The sequence below is a fragment of the Parus major genome, chromosome 2 (genome assembly GCF_001522545.3).
Source record: "Parus major isolate Abel chromosome 2, Parus_major1.1, whole genome shotgun sequence".
Taxonomy (NCBI): domain Eukaryota; kingdom Metazoa; phylum Chordata; class Aves; order Passeriformes; family Paridae; genus Parus; species Parus major.
In genome coordinates, this window is record NC_031769.1 from 18,595,612 (window position 1) to 18,613,004 (window position 17,393).

A 17,393-nucleotide genomic window follows, 5' to 3' on the forward strand; every position below is an offset into this window, starting at 1 on the left:
AAAAAATAATCCAGAGAAGTGGGATTACTGGCAGTGGGGAGCACCAGCTCAGTTTTAAGACTTGGTGCCACAGAAGTCAGGTCCATCTAGAGCAGACCTTCTAAAGTGCATTAGGCTGTGCATGCACAAGGATGCACTGCCAGCTGGTCTGGATTTCCTCATCTATTCAGTTTATGTTACTTAAAGTAGTATATCTAACATGGTAATACTGTTTTATTGATTATACAGTGTAAAATAATTTTGTTTTGGTGAGCAAGTCTAACATATTAGACTGATGCGTTGATTTAGGCAAAAAGTATGTTCAGTGTGCCTAAAACCCTAAGTGGGTCTAGAAATAAATTCCATCTGTTTCACATCAAGAGAAAACCAAAAGACTGAACATTCTGCCTCCACCAAGCTCCTGGAACATATAGAAGTGCCATTTTCCTCACTCCCTGGGAGTGCTGGTTCCTGGATGAAGGTGTAGAGCTCCCAAACCTGTGCTACCCTGGCAGAGGAGGGCTGGGCAGCCTGTTTCCCTGACAAAACAGGAATCAGAAGGTAACCAGAGGTGTGAAAGGGTAACTTTGAAGTCCTGTCCTCAGGTACTGTCCTTACCCCTTCCATTACAACGAAATCAGTGAGCAAAACAGCCTAGAGAGTTGTGGGGGTTTTGTAGCAACTAAAGTACAAGTAACCTGAAAAAGTGTGAGCCTGTTTTTTTAAGTTAGAAAATGTTCAGGCACTTGGTGACAAGGACATGCAAAAACAAATGGTCTGGGAAAGTGAAGTAGTGAAAGATTACTTCTTATTAAAAAAAGAACAATAATAGCAGTAGTTGAAAGGATATATAAAAGCATAAAAGATTTTCAATTTAATGAGAATGCTAAGAATACGAAACACAAGTTCAGGATGTGCAGTAGTATTTTATACATACGTTTTCAGAAACAGTAGCAAGTGAAAAATCTTTCCCAGAATTCTAGTTGAAAAAGTGACATTTATGCCATGAAGAAATTTAAATTTTCTTCAGATACTGGGTGAATTTCACTATGAAGATTTAGCAAAAACTTTATAGTTAAAATGTTGATTTTATTTAATAAGAGAACCTTGAGAAAAGTGAGACAAACTAGCCATCTTTAAGAAATCCCAAGAGCTCCTTTCCCTGTTGAGTTGGTTTCTGTGGAAAAAGTGAGAAAATGTTTTGCTTAATCATCATGAGATCCTGAGAGCAAGGAACAAGCTGCACTATTTGATTTGAAATAAAAGCCCACTTTTCACATTTTGAAAGTTTTCTTTACCTTTGATTATACAGGAAGAAAGACTGTCAGTATAGAAGAGATAATAATTTACCAATTGTGAAAGTTAAATGTTTATTTAAGGTCTTTGTGTTTTTATGTTCCCTTATAAGTGTCAGTCTGAATATGATAACAAAACAGTCTGTGAATACAGTAGTGCTGAGGAAAAAAACATTACTTCAGACATGGAGATTAGACTTTATTTCACTTTCTGGAAGCCTTTCTCCATCTGAGGCAGATATGACAGGTGTATAGATTGTACCTTAGATTTAAACTCTGTCTTAACATTATGTCTTTTGCCTCTTAATATGATGATGAGAATATTATATTTTGAATATAATATTATGAGAATATTATACTTTGTTCTCATCATCATATTTAGTGGCAAAAGAGATTCTTCACTGTAGTTATATGAATTTTAATATGTTAAGATTCTGGGTGAGTTAGAATATTTTATACTTTGAAAGTAAACAGTAATATCCTCTTAATTTTTTTTAGCAGTATATTGACCATAATGAATTGTCTGTATTTACAGAGATATCTTGATCACACTTGAGCACCATACCTGAATTAATTATTTAGGAACCACCAAATAGATTAGAACCTGCTTCTTCTCACCTGAGATTGCCTAATTGAGTTTGTGGTGGCCATGCACAATCCACTTGTTAAATACTTCAGCTGCTGAGGTGAGCTGAAACATAGCCTTTTGCTGCTTATGAGTTACCTGAACAGATTATTTCAAAGGTCCTCATTCTGCTCCTGAAGTTTCAAATAGTGCTAAGGAGAAATTAAGTAAAGCACACTCCAGCACTGCTTATGAGCTACACAGTATCAGACAGGTTGTCAGAATGCTTTTGCAGACACTTTCAAAGGGCTCTAGGGAAAAAAAAAAGTTAAGTCAATAGTCTGCCATACAGAAAATTTCATCATAGTTATTTCTCAAATGTCAGGTATGAATTAGGTTTGATTTATTGGATTGTGTTTTAGTGAAACATCTAAAAAAACAGTAGAGTAGATGTATTTTCAGAGCCTGAGTACACATGCCTTGACTAAGAGTTCAGGGAAGGATATTTTGTGGGAGGATGTTGCAGTCTGTATTTTCTGTAGCAGGATTACAACGACAGGTAGTGAAGATGTGGGAAGACTGTGTACTTCAACACAAAACTTCCAGAAAGGGAACAGATTTGCCAGTACTGAGGAAGCTTTTAGAAAGGGAAAACTGAGGTACATATATTGCCACAGAAACAAGTGGTAAATATTCACATTTTTATCAGGAGGACAGTAAAGATACTTCTGGACCAATGGTCATTATGCTATATAGTGCTTTACAAGTCCAATTATACAAATACTTGGAAAATTTAGTTGTACATAACTACTTCAGTGCTTTCTAGTGTAATTATACAAAGTGTGTGTAGATCATATCTACACAGAGAGTAAAACCAGTAGACATGAAATGTACAGCCTCAGTGGTTTCAATTTTCACTCATGTCATCACTGTTGCAGAAGGAGCCGCTCTGTGAGGAAACCCTGTTACAATGAACACCAGAGGAGAAACTGCCTGCTGCCTCCAAGGACCTGACATTTGTTCTTCCTTACCTGGCTGCTCCACTTCATCTAGAATGAATATTATCATGAATTATGGCATATGACATTCCCTCTGTAGATGAACTGTGGCCTGTCCCATTGGCAATCTTATAAATGAACCAGTCATCACTTGTGGGAAATTTCAGAACCTATAAAATTACTTTGCTTTGGGAAATGGCTGAGTTTTCATTTTTCATTCAGGACCAGTCACAAAGGAAACCAGAGGCATCAGTATGCTATCTCCAATTTTAAAAAGTGCTGAGCAGACAATATTTGACTTTTAAAAAGAAAGGGGAAAAAAAAAGTATATCTTAAATTGGAAGAGTTAAATGTAATCCTGTTCTTTTTTACCTTAAAGTGGTAGGAATGATATCTTCCAACAACTAACCTAGCTTGCAGCAGGAAAACAAGTGAGGTAGAGGGCTAGAGGTAGAGTGTTATTTGTTTTAGGCACACCTTTCATTTTCTGTAACATCTTTTATCTATTTCCAAAATTGATCTGTATACTACTGAAAATTATTTGTTTTCTTTAATTCTGTTTTTGTGAATTTTTCTTGAATATTAAGCTATGAATTACATTTAATAATTTTGCTAAACAAGCATTGAAAATTATCACACAACAGGCACAAGAATCTCAGAAGCATTTTAAAGCTCTATATTAATTTATTCTAAGACACAGTCGTGTCTTCCATTAGGTTAAATATATTGCATTGAGTGACCTGTAGGATTTGCTAAACCAAGGGAAAAGTGTTTTAAAATCCTGAGAATTAGGAATAAATGAAAGTACAGCTTTGTACTCCAGATTGCTGTATATGAGACCCTTTATAACAGAGATATGAGCACCAAATCGTTTGATGTACCTGGCTGAAGGAAATGAGCAGCGTGATCAAATTAAGATTTGAAGAAGTAAGTACATAATATTTACATATCTGGAAATAAGAAATAGCCTTGAGATGAAAATATTTTTACTTGCTACTTCAGTGGAGTAGGTTTTGTAGGTGCTTGTCACTTCTATGGGTATCTACTTGTGGGTATGCCTGCTGAGTGCACAGACAGATCCTAGCACAAGAACAAGATGATCTGATGCCTTTGTAGGGACCTTTCTTAGATGAGCTCTGAGATACCTACACTGACAGGCTTTAGAGGCCACAACTCTCAGAAGCAGAGAAAATTTTCAGACCAACTGCTGGAACCTGGTAGTAGAAATAAATGCTTTATCTCTTATATGACAACATCAAAATTGGATCAGAAAGTAAGTAAAAAAATCGTAGATAAAAATTATTTCTATGAATACTTCATCCATAACAGAGGTAAGTATAACCTGAGAGGATTTTTTTCTTTGTAGCATCATAAAAATCAGTGGTGTGGAACTGTATTCCTGCCTGCAACTTTCCTCTTTGTGACAGATCCCAGATTTGGTATTTTCAAGACAGCATTTCCCTAACCACTACTACGGAGAACACTGTGTCTTGAAAGGCTCTTGGAGGAGTGTGTTTTAAAAAAACTTTCATGTGTCCAATCTCCTGTTTGGCCTTTCACACAAGAGGCACAACCTGGCACAGGAGAAGTCTCATGTGGTGGTGATAAGACTGATGGTAAGCAAACAGGCAGGTTTTTTTATCTGTATATATGCATATTATTGTGGCATTAGCACACATTATAAATGTTTCCATTTGAGTCTATCAAAGTATTAAATCAGGGTCTGAGTTATCGAAATTTCTGATTGCTGAGAAGGAAATATTGCAGAATTACCTTGAATTAGGGAAACAAGTCTTGAGCAGTGCAGTGCTCCAAAAAATAATGCTTACACTGAAGTCTTGGACCTGAGATTTCCCTTCAAAGTTTGCAAGTTCTCATTAGAGTTGTATGTAAGGTGTTTGTTCTGGAAATCAGCTGTGGGATATTGGATGCTGACAGTGAGCTGATAATTTATAGAGGGAAGTTGAAGAGCCCCAGAGTCCTAATTGTGCTTCTCATCTTCTCACAGTCCCATCTCAGGCCTTCCCCACCAGCCATTGCCCCGCAGTAATGGCCCATCCTTCCCCTGGAGGTGATAATTTACTGTCAACACCAGATATTGTATCACCTAAGGAACATGAGCAACTCAAAAATTTCTGTGTGTTTCTACATTTCATAGCTTTATAAAGGTTAATCTGATCCTTGCTCTAAGGATAAGAAAATTTCTTCACTAAAAGTTTTTGCTTATTACACTATTTTATGTTCCATTTTTACAGGTGGGAGTTCAAGTCAATGCATAAAGCAAAAAACTGAAGTTGGACATTATTTCATCTGGCTATTTCCATAAGGAAAATAGGGTAACAGCACTTTATTTGCTACAAAACCAGAAAATTTAATTGGATAGTTGAGAAATTCTAGATTAACAAATTGTGTCACCAGGCTTAAAGCTTCACTGATAAAAACAATTCACAGTGCCACTTTATGGATAGATTCATTGTAGGAATCCACAGGGTTAGTCATGGGACTAAGCTTGGTGTTAAGAAACTCCAGTCCAGAAGAGATTATATTTCAGTCTGTACTGTCATGTTAAATTAGGGTTCCAGTTTGCACTTTCATCCACATGTCTGATTGTCTGTGCTGCTTGCTTATTGATTTATACTCCAACTAATATCTGGAGCAAACCAGCCAATTTACCAGGTGGTAAATAGAAACAGAAACACAGACTCACAAAATTGAATCTTGCCTTTTCAGGCTGGGGCAACTCCAATCTCTCAAGGCACAGGGCATAAATGTGGGTTATTCTTTGTCATAATTAAATAAATACAGATTAGAAGAGCATAGAAAATCCCCCTGCAAATCCCCACCAAGGGAGTCTGGTATTGTGATTTCTCCTGGGACCATATCTAAATGAAATTCCTTTTTCCTTTTCATTCTCTGACACCAATGCTTCTGATTTTTTACCAAGACAGAAAAAAGAGACAGAACAGGAGAGAAATGAGGCTGAAATGTTGCCTTGCTTAACTTCTTTAGAATGCTCAGGATTATGCAGGAGACAAAAAAAACCCAACCCTCAAGAATGTTAAAACCAGTGTTGATTTCTTTCCAGACGTTTCTAAGATCATAACATCTGATTCTAAACAGAGCCTGAGGTCAGAAGTGCTTTTTTCACTTCAGCTAATTTCCTGTATTCCAGTAATTTTGCTTTTTATTCCAGTTAATGCCAGAAAATACAATTGCACAATCTGCAAACATGAATTTAACTGTACTTTTTCTAACCCTACAATAGTGTTTCTCAGTCAAGTACATGAATATTTTGTCACATAGGTCGATGGGCTTTTGAGACAAATTTTTCCAGCTTTCACAGAAAACCGTCCCTTTCTTTTGCATCTCCAAAATAATCAATGCCTTTTATTTTGGATTGCCATGGAATTATTGATTTTCTAATGCACAGTCTCTTATTAAACTCATTATACCTTCACTCTTACTAAACCATGGGGACTGAGAAATGGTTGAATGCAGCCCCATTTCCAAACAATTGCTCAGCTGGAGCTGTTGTTAGCAGTACAGTGTGACAAATTGCCCAGATTGCCCAGATTATTTATTGCATCCAAAAGAGTTACAGACTGAAATGACTTCTACTTGCATAGTTATTAAAAAGGTTTTCTACAAATATATTTGTAAGAAACTTTATGTTCACTGACAATAAAAGCATTTTCAAGACATTATGTGGTTTTGGGTTTTTTTCTTTTGTGTACATACCCTCTTTATGAAGGTATTGAATCTATGTCTGATAATATGTAAAATGACTCCAGAGTCTAAAAAGACAACTGCAGTGTAGATCTGAATTGCAGAATATATGGTGTCAAACAGAAAAATATTGTCCCCTTCAGACTCCATGCTGTGACTAAAAAGTGGGTAACAGCTCTTTAACATCCTTGTTAGAAATCTCTGTTCTGAGCAAAGATTTTTCCCCCTATGAACAAAGTTCTCTCAGTGCTCCCACTGAGGGAGTATATATATACTCCAAAGGGAGTGTGATCCTGTGTTCTTTAAAAACTCACATGACCAAAGTTAGTGAATTCAGAAAAATCTGGATACATTCTTGTATTTATAAAAATGCTTGTTGTGAGAGCAGGAGAACATGGTCTGTTTTCAGCTTCTCATATCCAGAGAAAATATGAAAGTGAGAAAGTAACTTCCATTTCTTAAAATGATATATTTCACAATGAATTTTCTCTTTAATTGAAGAAAGCTAAGATATTTTTCCTATCTGAAAATTTAAAAATAAATATATGGAATTGAATCTGGATTCTTTCTCCTCACTTACTACTGGCAGCCAGATTTTTAAAGAGAATTAGGTTAGAATACACCCCCAAAAAAAGTAAAAATCCATGTTTTTTTTTTCAATTACAGTATAATTTTCTTGGACTAAAAAAATTTGGTGTATATTTCTGTGGGGAAAATTTCCATTTTCCATTCCTATTCTAGATGCATATATTTACATTAGGACTTTAGACCTATTTTAAAAGTCACTGAACACTGAAAAATTACATTCTTTCAAAATTACCACATTCAAATGGGAAAATTCAGCCTTAGTTACAGCTCCAAGTACCTCTACTCTTTTGAAAAGCAGCTGAAGTTTAGTGTCAGCCAGCAGCAATCACCAGAATTAAAACACCTGTATTCATATCAATTAGGTGACGTGGATTGAAAAGTCTTAGGAGAAGGGAACAGCTGGAAATGGTCTGAACAAAGTCACTCCTGGCTCAGAGGGAGAGCCTAAAATCAAGGAAGACAGGATCTGAAACTTTTATGTCCTCAGGTAAACCAAAATTGTAAACCAAAGTTATTTATTGTTCTAAAAATAAGAAAAATGTTTATGTGAATATTACATTTGAAACTTCAAAAATTATTTTTATAACTTGAAAACTTTTTGTTTTCTAGGGATATAGTTTTCCAGAATATTTTCAAAATATTTTGAAGTTTCATGAGTATTAAATCTTCCTATGGATTGTGAATTCCAAAGTTATAAATTGTATTTCAATTAAACAAAAATCTTTAATGACAATGGTCTTCTTTAATCATTACCCCTAAAAATAAAGTGCAAGTGTCTCTTGACTTTGTGCCAGTTAGTCCATTATAGCTAATATATCTTGTATCCCAGATCTATTGAGATGTTCTTTTCTATTTGTACTGTAAGTTACATTAAAACCTTGCTGCCTGTTGTGGATACTGGTTTATTAAAATGTGTTAGTTGAGGAGCCTCCAAAGAGACAAACCACCTAATTTTGTGATTATTTTTAAAACTAGGGTTGAAAGAGCATCTAATGCTCCTTTGAATTATATGTGCTTAAAAACTGTAGGAGTTAAAAACCTTTCCATGATCTTTGTAGTGAAATTTTAAGTCTGTAATTTACACTGAAGGAATTATTTTCAGATAACTCTCAGATATTCAGAGTTCAAAGCACTAGAATTGGAGAAGTGGTCAGGATAAGTAAATCTCCATTCAGCAAGGAAGCAAAAAGCAGATCAGGAGAGAAGAGATAGGAGCAGGAATAAATGAAAAAAGGTTTTTCTTTGCATGTTTTGTTTATTTTTACCTGAAAATAAATCTCTGTTTCAAATGCTGTTACAGTCAGAATAAATAACTATTGACCCTCCCAGTTATCAGTTTGAATTCTGTGCTCTGAAGGTGCTGGGGTGGAGGCTGCAGGGCGCCGGGCTCTGGTGGGTGTTTGTGTAAGGGCCACAGCTGGGAGTGCTCCTTGTGCCTTTGCTTCTCTTTGCCTCACGCTCTGCTAGGTAAAAGCACGTGCCAGGATCAGTGCTTGGCTCAAGGTGGAATGACCAAAATGTTGTTTTCATTGTTTAGGTAATCCTCTGTCTACCAAACTGCAAAAACCAGCTCTGATCATATTGCAGCTGGAGACATTAGTTCTGTAATCTTTTGTGTAGTAACCCAACCAGGTTTCTGTGGGAGCAGCCTAGACCCTGAGGTGCGAGGCTCATGGGAGGACCATGGCAAGGCAGGCATCCTGCAGACACGGTGCCAGCAGACAGGGGCAGGAGTCTGTTCTGCAGCCTGAGCCACGGCCTCGTGTCAAAGCTTTTATCACTCTTTGCTTGTCACAAACGTACTAGTTTGCTTGTCACACAATGGTGCCATCTCAGCGCTTTGGTGAGGTGAAAGGTGTAAGTGGTTTTCTAGCAGAAGTAACAGTAACTCCTGAGTCAGCCCTGGGTTGGGTTTCTGAGCTCCCAAGAGGAGCCAGAGCTCAGCCACACCTTCTGGATAGAGCAGGGTTTGGAGCATCCCTTCTCTAGTACCAGATTTTTTTTCTGGGAATCTATAGAAACATCAGTTCCCAGCTTTCAGTTTTGGCTTCTCTCCCCAAAACACAAGTACATAAAGAAAAATCAACCCCCTCCACCATGAATACACTGTCAGGAGACCAGACCTTGGGCTCTACAAACTCCTGGGCTTTGAATTCAGGATGTCTTGACTGCCCATACTGTTGGCATGGCATAATGAAACTGTTAGGTGGTTGCACAGAAAATATTACTGTGAGCTCCTGTCTGTGTAAATCACCATGACAGAATCCATTTGTTTAAAAAAAGAATTGATGAAAGGGATAAAAGAAAACTTTGCAAAGAGCTGCTGATTTGATTATATTTTTGTGGGGAGGAAGGAGAATCCCTGCTATATCAGCACTAGAGAAGTCTATCAAGATAGCTTGATTAATAGGAACAAATATTGAATACAAAATTGTGGAAATAAGACGAATTTTTATAATTCTAGAGGTTTACGAATACATGGTATTAGTTTCTTTCATAAAATTCTACATAAGGAAGATTCACAGTAAGTCATTTCAGTTCCAAGCAAGATGAGAGTAAAATTAAGATACAGTCATGTAATGTGGGATCTGGGAAAGGTAACATCCTTTTACCATGCATACAACATCTTAAAAAGTGTGTAAGTCTGTACATAATTCAACAGGAATGACGAATAAATTACCTTGTTTGATCAAATTTATCTTCTGTGACTAATGTAAATTCTTGTTTTATATTTGTTATTTCCTGCCTAAAGAGACCTCATTAAGCAGCAAAAAATATAGAAAGTGTGATGCAGCAGGAACCTTTTTCATAGCTTTACAGGGCAAAACTGTTCTACTGGATTTCTTGGTATATCTGGGTTTGGTTCTGTGTTAAAAAATATAAAATAAAAACTCATTAGCTAAACTTGGAAGATTATGGGGCCCATCTGAGTTTGGAAGTGAAATATTTAATTATATTTTGAAGTGGATAGTATCTGTTCTGAGCATGAGAAGTTTTACAATAGAAGAATTATTTTTGCTTGCTATTAAATTAAGAAAATAGGGAGGTACTAACTATTTTAAATATTGCCATATAAGCAATAGAGCTGTGCAATATCAGTCTATCTTCTGATAATGAATTATGACACAATTCTGAGTTTTTAGTTTGCACATCTGTTTGCTGGTGCCATGAATTGCACACCATCTGCATATTTAGTGATTTCCAGCTCCTAAACTTAGTTTTGGTATGAGATGAGGCACAAATAGAAACCTGTGCACTGTCAGTAGCAACTGAGACAGATGGGAAAGCTGCATATCAAATGCTGTAAAAAACATGCATAATTTGGTGTGAGTGTAACAGTTTGGAGGAAAATGAACACATTTATTAACTCTTTTGGGAAACTCATCAGTAAGGTGGTCAGTGCACCTGGAGAAGACTAATTGTCTCACACCTGCTGCTGGTTATCTTGAAATTATTCTGTTCATAGGAATCCAAAACCTATTAAAACTTTACCTGTCATGGGTCTGGCTTGACTCTTACAGCTGTCACTGCAGATGTTGCTTAACTGTCCCACAGCCACTGAGACTATCCCAGGCAGCCTGGTGTGACCAGAGCTTGCCTTTCCTTGTCTTTCATGGGATGCCTGCAATCCCCCTGTGGCTTGGCATGTAGCAGCAAGAGCCCATCCACAACCCCCTGGTCTGAGCTTAAAAACTTCACCCATATTGCAGCCACATTGCTGTGATGGCACACAGTATTCTTAAGGAATATTGATAACTGTATAAATTTGGTTTTAAAAATGTAGGTTTTATATACCAACATGAACTGGCTGGATGCTTTAGGATGCACCCTGCATAGCTAACACTTTTATTCACTTAGCAGGCTGTACCTTTTTTCTGTGTTGTTTTGGCACAGGACAGACTGTCAGGTTTAATCACCTTGAAAATTTCAGGGAGGATGTTCGAGAATTTCAAGGTATTATGTTTGCAAAATAAGTGTCCTGTGTGGAAAAATTTTTGGTTTTTAGGCTTGAATACTATGTCTAAAAATGGGAAACATTTTTACCAGAAAATACTTTCACTTAAAAAAGAATCTGAGTTCTCTTTAGAAAAATTGAGTGTCTGTATTTGTAGGAATCTCTGTTCAAGTCCAAATCTCACAGTCCAAACCAGTCACAACTAATTGCAAGAAGAATTTCAGCACCTTCAATCACTTTCATGTGCTGTGTGCCACCTGAGTAGGTGTTTGTTTTTTTTTTTTTTATGTTGACCCTGCTTACTTTTGACATAGCTGTGAAAGGCAAGAGTGGTATTTCAGAAGTATGGGAGTATTTCATTTTTAATATAATAAAAGAATATTTTTATGTGATTTCTGTGGTGGTGTGCATGATAGAGAGCTGAGCAGTGATAAAAAGCCTGTGAATGCAGTCTGTAAGGGAGCCAGCAAGAGCTCCCCAATGAAGAAGGCATGGCTGGAAAGCAAGTGAAAAACACAAAGCATTTGCAACCTCTCACTCTTGGGAATGGTGTGTTTGTATCTGAAACCACAGCTTGGTCTGCTGCTTGAAAAGGTTGCTCGGGGTTAAGTTCTGCCATATGATTTTGGCATCTGGCTATGATTGGAGTCAATGGGGATCCTCTGTATGCATCTGAGGGCACAGTATGACCCTTCCTGCTTGTTTTCACTCACTGTATTTTTGTGTTATGGCACCTCTGAGCAGGGACAATCTCAGCTGCTCATTCACTTTAAAGGCCATCTGTAAGGAAAGTTATTCTTGTGTTTCCTTTCATTCTCTGAGCAGTCCTTAGCTTTCTTTCATGACTTCCTTTCTCATTGATTTATTAAGCTACTAATGTTCAGATCCCAGTCTATAAAAACTAAAACTTCAATCTGAAAGAAAAAATAACCATGTAGATATGAAGTACGAGATAATAGCACAAGCAGCTGTGAGCAGACATAGTGTATTTCATTTTCAGACATCTTCTGAAAGATAAAGAGCAGTTCAATCAAATTAAAAATGTGGAGAGATTTTCCTTCAAGCCACATTGAGCAATCAAGTCTAAAAAACAAGACATACTGTGTTCCTGAAGCAGATAATAGTATCAATGATGAGGTATTACTAATAGGAGTAAATGGCTCCTGTAAAATAATAAACTGATTTAATGGACCAAATGATGATAAGGTGCTTTTCATGGATATACCAGAGGCAGAATTTTTTTCATTAGGATTGGTATCCTAACTTGATATTCCAACTGTGAAGCTCCAGAAGGCTTGAGACTGATGGTAATGTTTTGATTACCATGATAGAAACTGAAGTGGGACACCAGAACTTGTTGCTCATAGAGGAAGGATCAGACACCTTGGAAAAGTTATCTATAGGAAGCATGGTTTTGCCTGCAGGTAGCCTACAGGGAATGATAAACAGAAAAGGAGGATCTGTCCACCCCTGTCATTGGAGCTTGCATGAAAAATTGAGGGGCCAGGGAAGGACCTCCATTTAGAGAACAGAGAGAATGAATGAGGACACTTGAATGGAAAAAGGCTTTCTCTATTCAAGATTCTCTGCTGCCTCGTAGACAAATGAGGCTGGCTTTGGTGAGCTGTGTACTCTTAATCTTGTATTCCTTATTCCTATATTCAGTGGAGTGGACTCCTGAATTCCAGGGAATCAGAACTCCTTGTTGTGTCCAAAATCCATGATTTCCCCATGGCTGGAATGGCATGGGAGTTTCTTGTCCTTTTTCCCAAATGGAAAATGCTTGAAATGAAGTTGTAACATAACACTTTGATGATCTGCTGGACAGACACAGGAGGAAGTTGCAGTTGGTGGAGGGAATTTCTGAACAACCTGGTCTGACCTTGTAGCTGATCCTATTCTGAAGAGGAGGTTAGACTTGAGACCTTCAGAGGTCCCCTCCTCTGAATAGGAATCCAAGTACCTTTTCATGAAACTAAGCTTTCAGGCAGATTCGGAAAAAGTCATAATTTGACTGTTAAGACACTAATATTTTTCTAGACAGAGCTAAAATTATCATATAATTGAAAGGTTTTTTTGTTAAAATTTTGATAAATGGAAGAAAGATGCCATCTTTACAGTGACCTTTTATGTATTTATATTTTGTGTTTTACTGTTATCTATATCCCACTAGTGAACAGAATTGTGTTCTGTTTTCTCTGTCTCCTTGAAAATATTCACGTCTGACGGATAGAAGTTCATATCAAGAATATGAAAGGAATTTGGAAGTTTTCTAATTATCTGGTGCCACTTTATGTTGGCTTTGGTTTTTGTTTTTTTTTTCCCAGTAAGACGGAAAGAAGGAAACTGTCCCAGCAGAAAACTCCCCTAGTAATATTCTAAAGGAAACTTGCCTCTCAGGACACAACGCTCAGATTCCAGATGACACCGATGGCACTTTCTATTTGTTGGGTCCCCAGTGTTCATGCAACATGAAGCAGACTTTGGTTCAAAAAATGACACGGTCCTTGTGAGGTTTTTCTTTGCCTGGAATTCCCCAGCAGCTGATGACTTGAACATAACATTGATTTGAAGTAAAAATGTCAAGTCAAAACAACTCGGATCCTAGTCGAAGGAAAAGAAATAAAGCACTAAATAAATGTAAATACAGATTTTTCCTATAGAGCTCATTCTGCAAATTGGAGTTTCTGACCTTTTCAATTTTGTTTTTATTTCTTTCCAGTTTTAGGAACACATTAAAATAGTTTCTAGAGCCTTTATGAATATAGAAGAAATCTTATGAAGACTTATTTTTCTTTGGGGAAATGTAAATGTTTTAGTTGCAGTATTTGTTTATGCAGAGAGATCGCTGAGTTGAGCAATAATTCAAATAAAATGTTTTAATGTCCTTGGAATTTTTACTGAAGATTCTTCTGAAACTTTTAAAAATGTCCTTATATATCATACTACAAGAGTAATGATTTTGTAGAAGAAAAAGAAAAGGAGGAAAAAATGCTTTGAAGGCATTTGGAGAGCTCAAAATAGGTATAAAGGATAAATCTGCCTTTCATATATTAGTAAGACAGAGAGAAAGACAAAACTATTTACTGCCAGTTTCCAAAACATGAGATGCAAAGCATAAAGTTATAAAGAACTTAAAGAAATATCACCTTAGCTTTTAATCTCCAACCTTATTTTCTCAGCATACATTTTTCAATGAAAAAATTGCCCATGAGATAGGTGAAAAACAGTTCTTGACACTTATACTAGCAATTTATTGTCTCATGGGGGATGTATTATGCATTTGTTATTAATTTTTCTTTATAAGGTGTTGTGGGATTTTTTGTTGTTTGAGTTTTCTTTTGGTTGGTTGAGTTTTTTTGTGTGTGGTTTTTGGTTTGGTTTTTTTTTTGTGTTTGGGTCTAAACATTTGAACTGATTTCCCTGGTTTTCTGTTTCAGAAAAAAAATAAAAATTGGTCTATTGTTCCTGAGTTTTTGTCTAGAGAAATGTATCACAAAGATATGTATTATTCCACAAGAATGTGAAAAGTGTTAAATGTGTTGGTTGGAAAAAATCTTCATTTTGATAACATTCAGAGTATTATGTCATCTGAGAATACCTGACCTTTGCCTTTTTGGGTTCACATTTCTGGTATGTTTCTGTTATCAGTTTCCTGAATGTTCATGCAGGACTGTGCATTTTCTTTGAAACTGGCCATGCAATGTGTTTTCCTTGCAAGTGACCTTTGAGAAATGCATCACCGCTTAGCGGTTTTGTGAGGGGCTCGGTTGTGTCTCGTTGGCAGTGTTATTGTGTTGATAACAATGCTATCAGTAAAAGCTATCTCTTTAGGAAAAGGCACGAGGGAACCATCAAATGCTGTGCTCTGACAAACAGATGTCAGTCAAAATGGCTCATACCCCAACAGCTGTTGGGAGCATTACACGGAGGACTAGGTACAGGAGAAAGAGACTGCCTTTCCGTGGATAATCACTGCTTGGAGAGACTTCTTTTCTTTGGAGATTGAAGGTTATGTTAACTGTTTAATCTGTTTTGACAAAAATTTGATTAAATAACGGAACAGGAGAGAAAATGTACTTTTGGTGAATTTTTATTAAGCTGAGTATAGAGTCTAGGGGACCTCTAGTCTAGTAAAACACCTCCATCTGCTTTTCTCTGCATAGCTGTAATTCTTGATCAGTGATTTTTGATGAGCTTTCAGTTCAGAGGCCAATAGAGAGGAAAAATATAGCATGTCTCCTTGGTACAGAGAGATACATTTGAGGTTAATACTTCAGAAGCATCCTTGGATTCAGTGTGTTCAAATGTGGTGGTTGATAATTTTTTCTTCCTGTATTTCTGAGGTCTTCTGGGTGACTGATGAACATAAATGATATGTTATGTGCTTTCACTAGGTAATTTTTGAATATCTATATCTGGTTCCCTTGCCCAGATTAACTGAAAAAAGCCCCAACAAAACAACATACTAATAACTTAGTCTGTAAACCCATTGCCAGAATTCCCACAAGATCAAATGTATATTTTAGTTCTGCAAATACTTTTCCATTTATCACTTTACCTGACATCATAGAAATATAATTTCCTTTCCATGCTTGCAATTTTTCTTGTTCCATTAACACTGATAATAGTTATCTCTGCATAGATTAACGTGATTCCCTACCGCTAATTAATATATTGTTCAGACAAGCGGTATATATGTTTCTACCTTTTATAATTATTTGAAATAAAAAAAGACATTTACTGTTCAAATACCTAGTCTGACATCTTTCTGTGATTTTTTTTCCCTCCCTGATTAATTTCTGTTATGTATTTTGAATGATACAAATTGAAAGCTTTTATTTGAAAGGCATGTTAAGGAAACTTCCCAGTCTGACCATTTACAAGACTCTCCGGTATTATTGTGATGTCTGTAGCAAACTACTACAATTGATAAATACAAATAACAGTATTTTTAGATGACAGTGCAATGCAGTCAACTTGGAATCTTGACACAGTAATGGAGTTTTTTCACATTTCCCTACCATGGTTCTACTGTTAGAGATTGCAATTAGAATGTGCCATTGAAATTGTAGTTAGAAAGCGCAGTTATTCCATTAACAGATTCAGAAACTAAACCACCTGATTTTTCTGATCACTATTTCTTCTGTCTTAGCATCTATTTGTTGATTTGAATAAGAAAGGTTGTAGTCTTTTACAAGAGTTTCATCCCAGCACATTTAATGGGAACACTTTCATGAACAGAAATGGGAGCAGCAGCAAGGTTGTTCAACACTCCCTGCATAAAAATTGCCTAAATGTTTTTGAAAAAAGTTGAGGACAGGAAATTTTTAGAATCAAAAGGGACAGTAAGGAACGAAACTTAATTTTACTATTAATAGAAATTCCTTCCATGTTCCTTACTTGGATTTGGCTGTGGGGATGAAAGTTTCCTTGCACTCTGCAGTGTTTATGACAGAGATGGGAGTTCTGCTTTAACTGACATTGTCCAATTCCCTTTTATGAGTTTACAGTTAACAAGGAGTTAGAAATTTTGCCAAAGTGTTACTCATTTAGGCTGAAATGTTCATGTCAGATATCTGTGAGCCAAAACACCTCTGTGTCAAGCAGCAGGGCACAGAATGTATGTTGTTTTGCCACATTGCCTGCGAAAGGGTCTGGCTGGAGATCCAAAAATGAACTGGAATTTAAATGTATTCTTTGTTGTTACTTCCATACCTTCATAAGGGAAAAAAAGGACTAAATTTGTGCTACAGGTTGTCCACTTTCCCTCCACAGCCCCAATCTAATGCAGAGTATGTTGATTATGATTTTGATTTTATTGATAAAAATACTAGATTTCGGTACTTCAGCCAGTAACCTGAAAATACGGTCCTGCACTTTGCAGAAATATTAATTCCTTTAGAGCAGGAAAAAGATTTTTCTTGCCTAAACATTTTTTCCCCCTCATCAATAATCTATAATTTCTTAAATGTAAAGAAATGAAAATAAACCACAATAATGAAAAGCCATTCTGAAACTATAAAAATGACTGCAGTAGCTTTAGGAAAATACTAAATGGACCATTTATTGAAGTGCATTTGAAAGGTGGGTAGTTTTTAGTCCAATGATTGTAACTGCTCTTGTCACCAAGTTGTCTTGGTGAGGCTGGCTGTGCAGTGAGGTTTCATCTTTGGGGATGACAACAGAAAGGAGGGGCAGGATGTCAGTAGCACCATTTCCACAGCTCAGGGACTTTGGCTCAGTAGGTTTTCAATGAGTTAAGATTGTGAGTTTGTAGGAAATTA

The 17,393-nt window shown here is 36.5% G+C and overlaps 1 long non-coding RNA gene across 1 annotated transcript; it reads left to right on the plus strand.

Moving 5' to 3' along the window:
* The first annotated feature begins 1,667 nt into the window (after positions 1-1,667).
* On the plus strand, positions 1,668-6,538 carry LOC107214011. Its single transcript, XR_004495700.1, has 2 exons — positions 1,668-4,453; positions 5,093-6,538. It is a non-coding gene; the product is annotated as an uncharacterized LOC107214011 (long non-coding RNA).
* The last annotated feature ends 10,855 nt before the right edge of the window (positions 6,539-17,393 follow it).